General features: G+C 45.0%; 1 protein-coding gene across 2 annotated transcripts in view; it reads right to left on the bottom strand.

Annotated features, from left to right (window-relative positions):
* Positions 1-14070, bottom strand: part of NCOA7 (nuclear receptor coactivator 7) — a 198426-nt gene that overhangs the window by 91803 nt on the left and 92553 nt on the right. The gene's annotated exons all lie outside the window — the stretch shown is intronic.

Raw genomic sequence — 14070 nt, 5'->3', positions numbered from 1 at the left:
TACACCACTTCTCTTGGAAAACTAATAAGCTCCTTTGGATTTCAGTATCATCTCTATGCGGATGATACACAAATTTATCTATCCTCTCCTGATCTTTCACCATCTGTGTTGTCTCGCGTTACTGACTGTCTTTCTGCCATTTCATCTTGGATGTCTTCTCGCCAACTCAACCTCAATCTTTCAAAAACTGAATTAATAATATTCCCACCCAAGAACAGAAGCTTCCTGCCTGACATTTCTATTTCTGTCGATAACATGACCATAAATCCCACCCCGCAAGCTCGTTGCCTAGGTGTAATCCTTGATTCACAACTGTCGTTTATACCCCACATCAACTCTATATCTAAATCATGTTACATACACCTAAAGAACATTTCCAGAATACGCACATATCTGACACAAGACACCGCAAAAACATTAATTCATGCACTCATCATCTCCCGCATCGACTATTGCAATTCCCTCCTTACTGGTCTTCCCAAAGTCAGACTTGAACTCTTACAATCTATTTTGCACGCAGCGGCTAGACTGATTTTCCTTACAAACTGTTATTCCTCTGCTGAGCCACTCTGTCAGTCTCTACATTGGCTGCCTGTATTTCAACGAATCCAATATAAAATTCTTCTACTAACATACATACAATACAATTCTAACTGTATTTTATCATCTGAAGAGAAAACATTTTTCTGCCTTTTTTATATCCTGCAGGATCTAACTAAATTTGGATATCCCAATTATATTTACTAGCTGGTGATAGATAGGTGTATTGGGTTACATCACCATATATGTATGTATATACATGTTTATGAGGCTATGTGATCTGTTTCTTACTGAGATTTGTTTATATTTCTATATATTTATTTTATTTCATTAATTTTTTATTTTTAGAAGAGCGAGTGTATACATAGCATATGTTCTATCTCAACCTTGTGGGTCCAAATATGTGATATATGTATTTTGTACAGTTGTCTGACATTTTTTATTATTATTAAATCCTATTAGGTACTTCTGCGCAATTCTCTGTTTTCCTTTTAACATACAAGGCCATCAACAAAATTGCACCGACATACATTTCCTCACTTGTCTCGAAATATCTCCCTACTCGACACCTCCGTTCTGCACAAGATCTACATCTCTCCTCCACTCTCATCACATCCTCCCATTCTCGGTTACAGGATTTTTTCCGGGCTGCACCTACTTTGTGGAATTCCCTCCCTCGCACAGTAAGACTTTCCTCTAGTTTTCAAACCTTCAAGCGTTCACTGAAAACCCACCTCTTCAGACAAGGTTATGATATTCCTCAACTATCATCTTAATTTCCCTAGATTACCCTATTGCCATCCTCTACACTGCTAACGCAAGACAACAACCCTATGACCAACATTGCAACACACACAGCCCACTCAGTACTTTTACCTTTGCAGTCTGGCTGGTCCATTGTGCAATATGATGTAGCACATGCCCTTGTGTTTCTAACTCCCATTGTCCTATAGATTGTAAGCTTTCTAGCAGGGTTCTCTTACCTCTCTGTCTGTATGTATTACCCAGTATTGTCTTATTAATGTTTGTTCCCAATTGTAAAGCACTACGGAATTTGCTGGCGCTATATAAATAAATGTTGATGATGATGATGATGATGATGTACTCAGGCATGAGGGAAGGAGGAGAATATTAATATAATGTGGGAGGTAGGATATTAATTTAATGGTTTAGTTTAGGTGGGGGCTAATTATTTAATTAGTGCTATTTTGTTTGTGGGGTGATGTGGGTTAATTTTATATTAGGGCCTAGCAATTTAAGATAGGGTGATTGGACCTTTAATTTAATGATGGGGTGGTTTGGGGGCTATTAATTGAAAGTGGGACTGTTTGGGAAAAAAATGTAAATATGAATTATTTAATGGCAGTGATGGTTGCGGGAAATAGGTATATTTATTAAACGTAAATGCTATTTCATTTATTGCTGGGATTGTTTGGAGGGAGGGAAATAGGTTTATTTATCAGCAGCAGCAGCTATTTATATTAAATGTGAATACTAGTATTTTAATGTTGGGGCTGGAGGGAGGCCTAATTATAAAACATGGGTTGTATTGATTAAACACCAGGGCTGGTTGGAGTTTTCTAAATTGCATGTACCCATTTTTTTTTTCCAAATAGGGCCTCCAGCATTCCAGTATCCAGACAAGTAGCAACTGAACTAAAGACACGAGGAGCCAGAGATGGTGAAACTAACAAGACAGGTAGGAGAGAGCAGGACAGTCTGCCAACTGTCCTGAATCTGGTGGGAAGTCCCGAATTTTGGTGACTGTCTCATTTAGTGAGATTTGGGCCGACTACAAGGACAGTTGGGAGGTATGTCCCGCTTCACACTGTACTGCTTGTGAAAGCAGAGCTGCGTGTAACTAACAGTATTGCACACAGTATTGCCTGTGTATTTGTCTAACATTTGTCTAAAATGATAGCCATGTTACATAATAGGGGCTCCCTGTCTTAAATACCCCAGGCCCCCCAAGCGTTAATCTAGCTCTGGTTAGCAAGAGGGAGCGTATAGCCGCTCCAAGTCTCTAGATAGGACACAGCCTGCAGAGCAAGCCAAGGAGCTCTAAGTCTCACATGATTTGGTAATCTTGTGAGACTAAGAGCTTCCCTGCTCACTCTACAGGAAGTTCCCACCCTGATGGATGTCAGCAGCACCAGAAGCATAGATAAGTACAGTGGCTGGGGTTGTCATAATGTGCCTTGGGGGTGGCGTGATAAATGTAATGTTTTATTTTAATGAATGTATCATTGCCCCATGTTGGCCACACCCACAACACAATGTGGTCATGCCTTTTTCGGTGCCGCCGCGCAGGCCCACCTCGGTTTCTTTCCTGCTGGAACTGAGGTGGGCCTGTGGACTATAAATGCCAGGGCTGATTTTTAGTCCCAGTCCGGCCCTGATTGGCCATATAAATTCACCAAGTATACTGTTCAATGTAATACTCACCGCTCCACGATCCTCGCGCTGCCGGCCGCCTGTCACTTCCGGGTTGCGGCAGCGCTGATCATGTGACCCCCGGCGGAGAATTCAAACTCCGCCTGTCCTTCTATATAAATCGCACTCTGATACAAGCCCTGTGTCAGAGCAACGAGTTACATTCCTGACTTCTGGCTCCCTGTCTTCAAGCTCCCTGTGTTCCTCTCTGTGTTTCTCCTGCATCTCCTGAGTATCCCTGTGTTCCAGACCCGCTTGACCTGACTACTTTATTTGGATTCTTCTTTGGCGTGACGGACATCTGCTACTGTGTACCAGACCTGGCTGTGTCTCACCAACCTCTGGAAGGATCCCCGCTACACATCGGACCTTGCCTCAGGTACCGTTTTCGTATTACCTTGCTGCTAGTCTATCCATTCCTCACATCTGTAAGCTCAGTAAGTGCCTGCAGTTTCTCAGCAGCCTAGTCCATCCTGAATTGCGGCAGTTCTTGGTGAAGACCTGAGAGGCTGTTAGACTCCACGCCCTGCTGAGCTGGTGCCAATATTCACTCCCCTGAGCATAACATTCAAACCCTTCCTGAAGATCCCTACCCACAGAGGGATTCCTCCTCAGACCACTTGAAGTCTGTATTGTAGTTATAATACCATGCAGCTGTGATGGGGTATGAGCTATATGAGCTCCATGATGGGCCGAAACCACGCCAGTTCATCAGAGGAAGACTATGTAATTCAATGAAGAAAACAGATGTCCAAATACACAGATGTCCAAATAAAAGTGTGTTTCTTTATTAATTTTCACATAAGTAAAATACTGGCTGTTTTTTCATGTAACACACAAATACACAAATACTTGATAGCTGTCACTCACCGGACTGTGAGTGCTTCTTCCCGGACATTTAGGAACCGTGGCCGTCCTCCATCCTGAGGGACTGCGCATGCGCAGCCCTTTCTAAACCTTCAGTGTATGTTCCTTTAACTTAATTGGCAGATCAGGCAACACTCCCTATATTAAGCACCTGTGGTCAACACCACGTTGCCTGATCTTGGAGTCTCATTCCCCGTGAGTCTCTGAAGGTGTTCCCGTGTTTCCTCGTTTATTCAGCCCAGCTGATTCCTGTGGTTTCCAAACCACTTCTACCTCTGTGGTTTCCAAACCACTTCTACTACTGTGGTTCCCATACCACAGCTACCCCTCTGTGTATCATCGTGACTGTGAGCTGATTCCTATCCGCTGCCTCCGTGCACTACAGTCTTCTAACCACTTCGACTCTACCGTGTATTATTGGGACTGTTAGCTGATGCCTATCCGCTGCCTCCGTGCACTACAGTCTTCCATCCACATCCACTCACCTGTTCATCATCGTGACTGTTAGCTAATTCCTATCCGCTGCCTCCGTGCACTACAGTCTTCAACCTGCAACTCGTCTGTGTTTCATCATCGTGACTGTTAGCTGATTCCTATCCGCTGCCTCCGTGCACTACAGTCTTCAACCTGCAACTCGTCTGTGTTTCATCATCGTGACTGTTAGCTGATTCCTATCCGCTGCCTCCGTGCACTACAGTCTTCAACCTGCAACTCGTCTGTGTTTCATCATCGTGACTGTTAGCTGATTCCTATCCGCTGCCTCCGTGCACTACAGTCTTCAACCTGCAACCCGTCTGTGTTCCATCGTGACTGTTTGGCTGATTCCTACCCGCTGCCTCTGTGCGCTTCAGTCTACAGTTCTTCTCAACTCTCCCGTGTTTCCTTGAGGCTGCTGCCACTATTGCTACCTGCTACTCTCCGTGATCAACAGTTCCAGTTCAACTCTGCTCTCCCGTGTCCCATCGTTACTGCACCTGCTGGTTGCTATTGGCTACCTCCGTGTTTCCGCAGAGATCCGCTGTTGCTACTCCTCAGCGCTACTCATCCATCTACTGCTGATCCGCTCTCCACGCTTTCCTGTGTTCCCTGCTGGTCTACCTACCTGTGCGCTGCACCTACTAGACCACCGCTTCACCCATCCAGGGACTTTGCATCCTGCCGGCCTCCTGCCGTTCAGGTATCTCTGCACTCCGGTCTGACTGCCTACTTCTGAACCACGGTATGCATACTTCTCATTGACTGTGCTGTGTATTGCATACCTTGCTGGACTGTGTTGGTTCTCCTCTGGAGTTTGCTATCCGCTGAGTCTATTGCCATCATTGACTGTGTTATCTCGTGCTGGATTACTTCAAGAGACTTTCTATATTGGCAGTGCTGTTCAGTCATATATACATATATATTGTGCATATTACTGTGGATCAAAGTTAAGGTGCCCGTGTATATCTTGTGTTGCAGTCTCTCCCCGTGCACCTCCTCACATATATATTCAGTGGTACAACTTGCTAGTGGCAGACCACTGACCCCTGTTTCCAGTTTCACCTGTTCCAGTATCCTCTCACATAGCAGTGGTACAACTTGCTAACGCAGACCACTGACTCCCTGGATACCTCCACTTGGATTCCATTCCTTCACTCAGACAGCGGTACAACTTGCTATCCGCAGACCGCTGACTCTCATCACCTCCTCGTTTCTGTTGGACATTCCTCCTCACTATAGCAGTGGTACAACTTGCTACCGCAGACCACTGACTACCTTCACGTGTCCTTTGTCCATACAGTTCCTCGTGTATTATTACCCTCCATATTGCCGGTGCTGCTAGTCATAGACTTTCCTGAGCATCTCATCATCTGCTAATTCCTGTTCCGTGATCACCCTGCTACCAGAGTACCATATTACCATCTATACTGCTCTGGTAAGCCTATCACCTGGTGATCCCTGGGTAAAGACTCCTAGTGCCCGTGACAGTAAGATCAGGCAATGACAGACCCAGATACGGAACCTACCGCTAAAGAGATGCTGCAGCATCTGGTCAGCCGTGTGGAGCAACAGGATGCTCGCCAACAGCTGTTACTTCAATGTTACCAATCGTTAACCTCCCAAGGAACATCTGGACAGACTGTTACAGCTAATATTGAAGCTCCTGTGCTTTCCTCCGTTTCCCCAGTGCCATCCCAGGTGTCTACAGCTTCTACGCTTCACCTGCCTACTCCGTCAAAATATGACGGGGACCCCAAAACTTGTAGAGGTTTCCTCAACCAATGTTCAGTCCATTTTGAACTCCAACCTCAAAATTTTTCTACCCATCGTTCCAGAGTGGCCTATCTTATCTCATTGTTTTCTGGACAAGCCCTGGCTTGGGCCTCCCCTCTGTGGGAGAGAAACGATCCAATTCTACAAGATAGTGCCAAATTCATTTCCACGTTCCGAAGTGTGTTCGATGAACCAGGTCGTGTGACCTCCGCTGCTTCCAGCATTCTTCGTTTACGACAAGGCTCCCATACAGTAGGCCAGTATGTCATTCAATTTAGGATCCTAGCCTCTGAACTTCAGTGGAACACTGAAGCATTAGTTGCCGCCTTCTGGCAGGGGCTCTCCGATAAAATTAAAGATGCACTGACTACCCAAGAGCTTCCTTCGTCAGTAGAAGATTTGATCTCTCTTTGCCATCGTGTAGATATGAGATTTCGTGAAAGAGAGTCTGAGAAATCAACGGCTGTCAAAGCACCTCTTCGTTCAACCCCTCAATTTCGTCCAGCTCCATCCTCTGTGATTCCCATGGAGATAGGACGTTCCAAATTATCTTCAGAGGAGAGGAAACGAAGAGTAAAGAATAGACTCTGTATCTATTGTGCTGATTCCACGCATATGCTCAGCTCTTGCCCTAAGAGATCGGGAAATGCCAGGCCCTAACTAGTTCTGGAGAGGTGAAGTTAGGGTCCCTGGAGTCCTCTCCATCGTCTATGAAATCTAAAGTCTGCGCTTTTGATGTTACGATTTCCTTTGCTACCAAATCCTTTGAGTCACAGGCATTGATTGATTCCGGAGCAGCAGGAAATTTCATTTCTAAATCACTAGTGAATCAATGGTCCCTACCAGTGATCACTTTAAAAACACCCATTACTGTGACGGCTATAGATGGATCACGTCTCATCAATGGTCTCATCACCCAGAGTACGTCTCCAGTAACTCTTCAGATTGGTGTACTACACCATGAAGAAATTTCGTTTTTAATTCTTCCAGTTACGACAAGTCCGATTGTCTTAGGCCTTCCATGGCTTCAGTGTCACTCTCCCCAGATTGACTGGCGCACCCCTCAAGTTACGTCTTGGGGGTCTGAATGTCACCATCGTTGCCTTTCCCAAGTTATTCCTCTTAAAGTACAGCAATCTTCCATCTCATCTACCTCCCCGGGACTCCCTCCTCAGTATGCTTCATTTGCTGATGTGTTTGATAAAGCTCAGTCTGAACGTCTTCCTCCTCATCGTTCTTGGGATTGTCCAATCGACCTTCTACCTGGCAAGACTCCTCCCAGGGGTCGGGTCTATCCTCTCTCGTTACCTGAAACTCAAGCTACATCTGAGTACATACAGGAGAATCTCCAGCGTGGGTTTATTCGACCTTCCACCTCTCCCGCTGGAGCTGGGTTCTTCTTCGTCAAAAAGAAGGATGGATCATTACGCCCTTGTATAGATTTTCGTGGACTCAACGCCATTACTATCAAGAATCGGTATCCCATTCCGCTGATCACTGAGCTATTCGATAGCATCAAGGGAGCTCGGATATTTACTAAATTGGATCTTCGTGGTGCCTACAACTTAATTAGAATCCGTTCCGGTGCCGAATGGAAGACCGCGTTCAACACCAGAGATGGGCATTACGAATATTTAGTAATGCCCTTCGGGCTGTGTAATGCCCCCGCTGTTTTCCAAGGTTTCATCAATGAGATCTTTCGGGACTTATTATATGTATGTGTCGTTGTCTACCTGGACGACATATTGATCTTCTCACAGGACCTGCCTTCTCATCACCAACATGTGGCAGAGGTCCTCTCCAGACTACGGAAAAATTCATTGTTCTGTAAATTGGAAAAATGTTCATTCGAGTTACCCCAGATTCCATTCTTGGGGTATATAGTTTCCGGAGTTGGCCTGAAGATGGATCCAGACAAAGTAAATGCTGTATTACATTGGCCTCAGCCAACTACTCTTCGTGCTATCCAGCGTTTTTTAGGTTTTGCCAATTACTATAGACGCTTCATTCAAGATTTTTCATCCATTGCATCTCCTATTGTGGCCCTGACTCGGAAAGGGGCTAATACTAAGCAATGGTCATCTGAGGCTCTCCAAGCCTTTCAAATTCTCAAAGAGTCCTTCTCGTCTGCTCCCATTCTTCGACAGCCTGATGTGACACTCCCCTTCTTCCTAGAAGTAGATGCCTCTAATGTGGGCTTAGGAGCCATTCTCTCCCAACGCTCGGAGCAACAAAAATTACATCCTTGTGCCTTCTACTCTCGGGGCCTTCTGCCCGCAGAGAAAAATTATACTATCGGGGACAAGGAGTTGCTGGCCATCAAAGCTGCATTGGAGGAATGGAGATACTTGTTGGAAGGAGCTCGCCATCCGGTGACGATCTTCACGGATCATAAGAACCTGTCATATTTGCAATCTGCCCAATGCTTGAACCCTCGTCAAGCAAGATGGTCGCTTTTCTTTTCCCGTTTTGAATTAATTATAACCTTCAAACCAGCCGCTAAGAACAAGAAAGCTGACGCTCTATCTCGAGCTTTTGTGACGTCCTCTGATGTAGAAGAGGTTCCCAACCATGCTATTCTAGACCCCAAATGTATTTCTCTGGCTGCTTCATCCACCAAAATGCTACCATTTGGGAAGACCCTCGTGCCTCCTACTCTGAGGAGGAAAATCCTTTCGTGGTTCCATGCCTCTCGTTTTTCTGGACACGCCGGTGAACACAAGACCTTTGAGATTCTCTCTCGAAGTTACTGGTGGCCTTCAATGAGGAGAGACGTCAAAGAGTTCATTGCTTCCTGTGATTTATGCTCTCAGTTCAAATCCTCCCGCAGAACTCCAGCAGGGTTGCTGCGACCACTACCCATTCCCTCCAGGCCTTGGACCCATATTAGTATGGATTTCGTTACTGATTTGCCACCAAGTAAGAATCATAATACTATTTGGGTAGTGGTAGACAGATTTTCGAAGATGGCTCATTTCGTCCCTCTGTCCGGGTTACCTTCCTCGTCTACTTTGGCTGAACATTTCATTAAAGAAATCTTCCGCATCCATGGATGTCCGTCTGAGATTGTGTCAGATAGAGGAGTACAATTCGTTTCCAGATTCTGGCGGGCCCTTTGTAAAACCTTGGGCATACGATTAGCACTCTCATCTTCTTACCATCCGCAATCTAACGGACAAACGGAACGAGTCAATCAAGATCTTGAGACTTTTATTAGGATGTTCTCTTCAGCCAACCAAGACAACTGGGTAGAATTGCTCCCTTGGGCTGAATTCGCCCATAACAACATGTACCATGAGTCATCATCCAAAACTCCATTCTTTGTGGTCTACGGTCACCATCCGTCTTTTCCGGAATTTCCTGCCCTCCCGCCCACCCAAGTTACTGCTGTGGAGACTGCTTGTCAGACCTTCAAAAATATCTGGTCTCAGGTCAAAACCTGTTTAAAGAAGACATCTAACAAATATAAGTCTTTCGCAGATAAGAAGAGGCGGGCTATTCCACCACTAAAAATTGGAGATCGTGTCTGGTTATCTACCAAAAATATTCGTTTGAAGGTTCCATCTATGAAATTCGCCCCTCGTTTTATTGGTCCATATAGGATCATTCAAGTTATCAATCCAGTATGTGTTAAACTTCTTCTTCCTAAGAATCTTCGGATTTCCAATGCCTTCCATGTGTCCTTGCTCAAACCTCTCATCATCAACCGTTTCTCGACTCCTCCCTCAGCACCGCAGCCAGTTCAAGTTCATCAGGAGGAGGATTTCGAGATTACTGAGGTATTGGATGCAAAAATTTCGCGAGGAGTCCTCCGTTTCCTCGTTCATTGGAAGGGCTTTGGTCCTGAAGAGCGTTCATGGATCAAAGCTGAAGATCTTAATGCTCCTGCCCTTTTGAAGAAATTTTATTCCAAAAATCCGGACAAGCCCGGTTCCAGGCGTTCTGTGCCCACCTTTAAAAGGGGGGGTACTGTCACTCACCGGACTGTGAGTGCTTCTTCCCGGACATTTAGGAACCGTGGCCGTCCTCCATCCTGAGGGACTGCGCATGCGCAGCCCTTTCTAAACCTTCAGTGTATGTTCCTTTAACTTAATTGGCAGATCAGGCAACACTCCCTATATTAAGCACCTGTGGTCAACACCACGTTGCCTGATCTTGGAGTCTCATTCCCCGTGAGTCTCTGAAGGTGTTCCCGTGTTTCCTCGTTTATTCAGCCCAGCTGATTCCTGTGGTTTCCAAACCACTTCTACCTCTGTGGTTTCCAAACCACTTCTACTACTGTGGTTCCCATACCACAGCTACCCCTCTGTGTATCATCGTGACTGTGAGCTGATTCCTATCCGCTGCCTCCGTGCACTACAGTCTTCTAACCACTTCGACTCTACCGTGTATTATTGGGACTGTTAGCTGATGCCTATCCGCTGCCTCCGTGCACTACAGTCTTCCATCCACATCCACTCACCTGTTCATCATCGTGACTGTTAGCTGATTCCTATCCGCTGCCTCCGTGCACTACAGTCTTCAACCTGCAACTCGTCTGTGTTTCATCATCGTGACTGTTAGCTGATTCCTATCCGCTGCCTCCGTGCACTACAGTCTTCAACCTGCAACTCGTCTGTGTTTCATCATCGTGACTGTTAGCTGATTCCTATCCGCTGCCTCCGTGCACTACAGTCTTCAACCTGCAACTCGTCTGTGTTTCATCATCGTGACTGTTAGCTGATTCCTATCCGCTGCCTCCGTGCACTACAGTCTTCAACCTGCAACCCGTCTGTGTTCCATCGTGACTGTTTGGCTGATTCCTACCCGCTGCCTCTGTGCGCTTCAGTCTACAGTTCTTCTCAACTCTCCTGTGTTTCCTTGAGGCTGCTGCCACTATTGCTACCCGCTACTCTCCGTGATCAACAGTTCCAGTTCAACTCTGCTCTCCCGTGTCCCATCGTTACTGCACCTGCTGGTTGCTATTGGCTACCTCCGTGTTTCCGCAGAGATCCGCTGTTGCTACTCCTCAGCGCTACTCATCCATCTACTGCTGATCCGCTCTCCACGCTTTCCTGTGTTCCCTGCTGGTCTACCTACCTGTGCGCTGCACCTACTAGACCACCGCTTCACCCATCCAGGGACTTTGCATCCTGCCGGCCTCCTGCCGTTCAGGTATCTCTGCACTCCGGTCTGACTGCCTACTTCTGAACCACGGTATGCATACTTCTCATTGACTGTGCTGTGTATTGCATACCTTGCTGGACTGTGTTGGTTCTCCTCTGGAGTTTGCTATCCGCTGAGTCTATTGCCATCATTGACTGTGTTATCTCGTGCTGGATTACTTCAAGAGACTTTCTATATTGGCAGTGCTGTTCAGTCATATATACATATATATTGTGCATATTACTGTGGATCAAAGTTAAGGTGCCCGTGTATATCTTGTGTTGCAGTCTCTCCCCGTGCACCTCCTCACATATATATTCAGTGGTACAACTTGCTAGTGGCAGACCACTGACCCCTGTTTCCAGTTTCACCTGTTCCAGTATCCTCTCACATAGCAGTGGTACAACTTGCTAACGCAGACCACTGACTCCCTGGATACCTCCACTTGGATTCCATTCCTTCACTCAGACAGCGGTACAACTTGCTATCCGCAGACCGCTGACTCTCATCACCTCCTCGTTTCTGTTGGACATTCCTCCTCACTATAGCAGTGGTACAACTTGCTACCGCAGACCACTGACTACCTTCACGTGTCCTTTGTCCATACAGTTCCTCGTGTATTATTACCCTCCATATTGCCGGTGCTGCTAGTCATAGACTTTCCTGAGCATCTCATCATCTGCTAATTCCTGTTCCGTGATCACCCTGCTACCAGAGTACCATATTACCATCTATACTGCTCTGGTAAGCCTATCACCTGGTGATCCCTGGGTAAAGACTCCTAGTGCCCGTGACAATAGCTTTATTTTTACTCCAATTATAAATCTGTCCTCACATTTTAAATTTACCTTCCCCGCCAATGCAACATGGTTTTGCCAAGGTGCAAAGTTTTTGTGCTTTCCTTTTCTTAATGAATTAAGCCCATACAGTAACTGATCATGTTCATTATGATCCCCCCCTCCATTAATATAAGTGTATGCAAACTATAGTGAATACTTATTATCGACTACAACAATGAGGGCCTCATTTGGAATTAGGAGTAAAGACCAGCAAGGGGTGTAATTTTGTACCTTAGTAAAACCAGGGGTGGGGGGGGGGGGGCACATTTCAAATGTGTGGACAGATTTGACTTGATGGTGTGTCCTAGCTAAACTCTAAATCAGTGTTAAATAAAGCTGTCTGCTCTATGCGTGCTACATTTAAAAGACAGCAGTAATTAAAAATAAAAAAATAATTTAGATGGCTTTTATCTAAATGAGACCATAAATGACTTCCTGATTCATACCTTCTTTATACAAGAGCATAATTAGGAAGCTTCAGTAGAACCTTCATATCCTAAGTCACTCCACTTGTATGCTCCATCACTAATATCATACCCATGCCGATTCCAAGTGATTACCCTACATTGCAATATAATTATTCAAACTATATATTTATCAATATGTAACATTTGTCTTAACTACTGCATATGTGTAGCCCAGTATGTGGCTAATGTGAGTATATGCATATACGTACTCTGCAAGATGTCTACATTGACCATACACAGACATAAAAGTAGTGTTTGCTTTATATTTAACATGCTTATTAATTCCCATGTTCTTGTTATTGGAAAGGTCTAGTAAAATGAATTCACAGTTTCTAACATATTATCATTGAAGAACACATTTAACTGATCAATGACCTGAAGCAATTGTTACATAGCAAGGCTGAAGAAAGACTCAAGTTCAAGATCAGTTCAACCTATTCTTATTAGGACCCCATGCAGTGAAAATGGGAATCAAATGAATTCCTTGGATTAATCACACTAATAAAGTACTCTAATAAATTATAGCTGGTGATACCCTTTCTTTTAAGAAAAGCATACACTCCCTTTTTAAATTGATGTAACGAAATGGCCATCATTCAGGCCATTCTTTCCATGGGGTGAAAGAGGTACAACATCCCTGCCATCACAGATGGTAAAGAATTTCACAGTCTTAGGCTAGTTACATACTACCGTGTTTTTCGGGAGATAACTTCTGTAGTGTGTACCCAGCCTTATGCTTGCTTACTTCCGAATGTAGTGGAATTCTCCTCCTCATCTACATAGTTTTTGTATTGAATTCATATATTTATGGAATCTAATTAGGTCACCTCTACGTTTTTACAATGTAAACAAATTCAGTCTGTTTAATTCTTATTTATAATTTAATCCACTCTACTCCCATTATTTAGGTTGTGTAACGATTGTCTTGTTGTCTGAATGCAGAGAGCCCTGGGGTGATGACCTGGTTTAGCGCTGGCCGAACAGAGGCGTGGAGTGTAACGGGTCCCCCGGGTCTTTAGAGGCCGGGAACACTCAGGTCGCGGCCCTCTAAACAGTCACTAGACGTAACACAGCGGAGAGAAAGCAGGTCAGCTAGCTGAGGACTTGTACACTGGTGGTAGCGAGGTATAAAATCAGTATGCAGAAGGCAAGTCCAATAACAGGACGGAATCTGGTACACAGGCAGTAGTGCAGTACAAAATCAGGATCCGAGAAAGAGAGCTCAAAACAAGCAAGGACTGGTACACGAAAGGTTAACAGGCAGAAGCACTTTCATAAAATTGTCAAGTAAGCACATTATTCTGCTATTGGAATTGTGAATGTATACCACAGCAGACTAGTTGCATGGAAATGCAGTATAATAGGAAATTACGTGGAAGTTGCATGTCTGTGGTCAAAGCACTCCTCCATCAAAAATAACCTACATCAAAAATAACTTATTCTTTCCATTGCTACTCACCAAGCATAAACTGACAAGTCCTATCACTTGCGGTTTTGTTGGTATTTCCCATAGTCTTCTACTAGGCTGA

The sequence above is a fragment of the Mixophyes fleayi genome, chromosome 3 (assembly GCF_038048845.1).
Source record: "Mixophyes fleayi isolate aMixFle1 chromosome 3, aMixFle1.hap1, whole genome shotgun sequence".
Classification (NCBI taxonomy): Eukaryota; Metazoa; Chordata; class Amphibia; order Anura; family Limnodynastidae; genus Mixophyes; species Mixophyes fleayi.
Note: the sequence above shows the minus strand (reverse complement) of the source record. Positions and strands in the feature narration are given on the sequence as shown.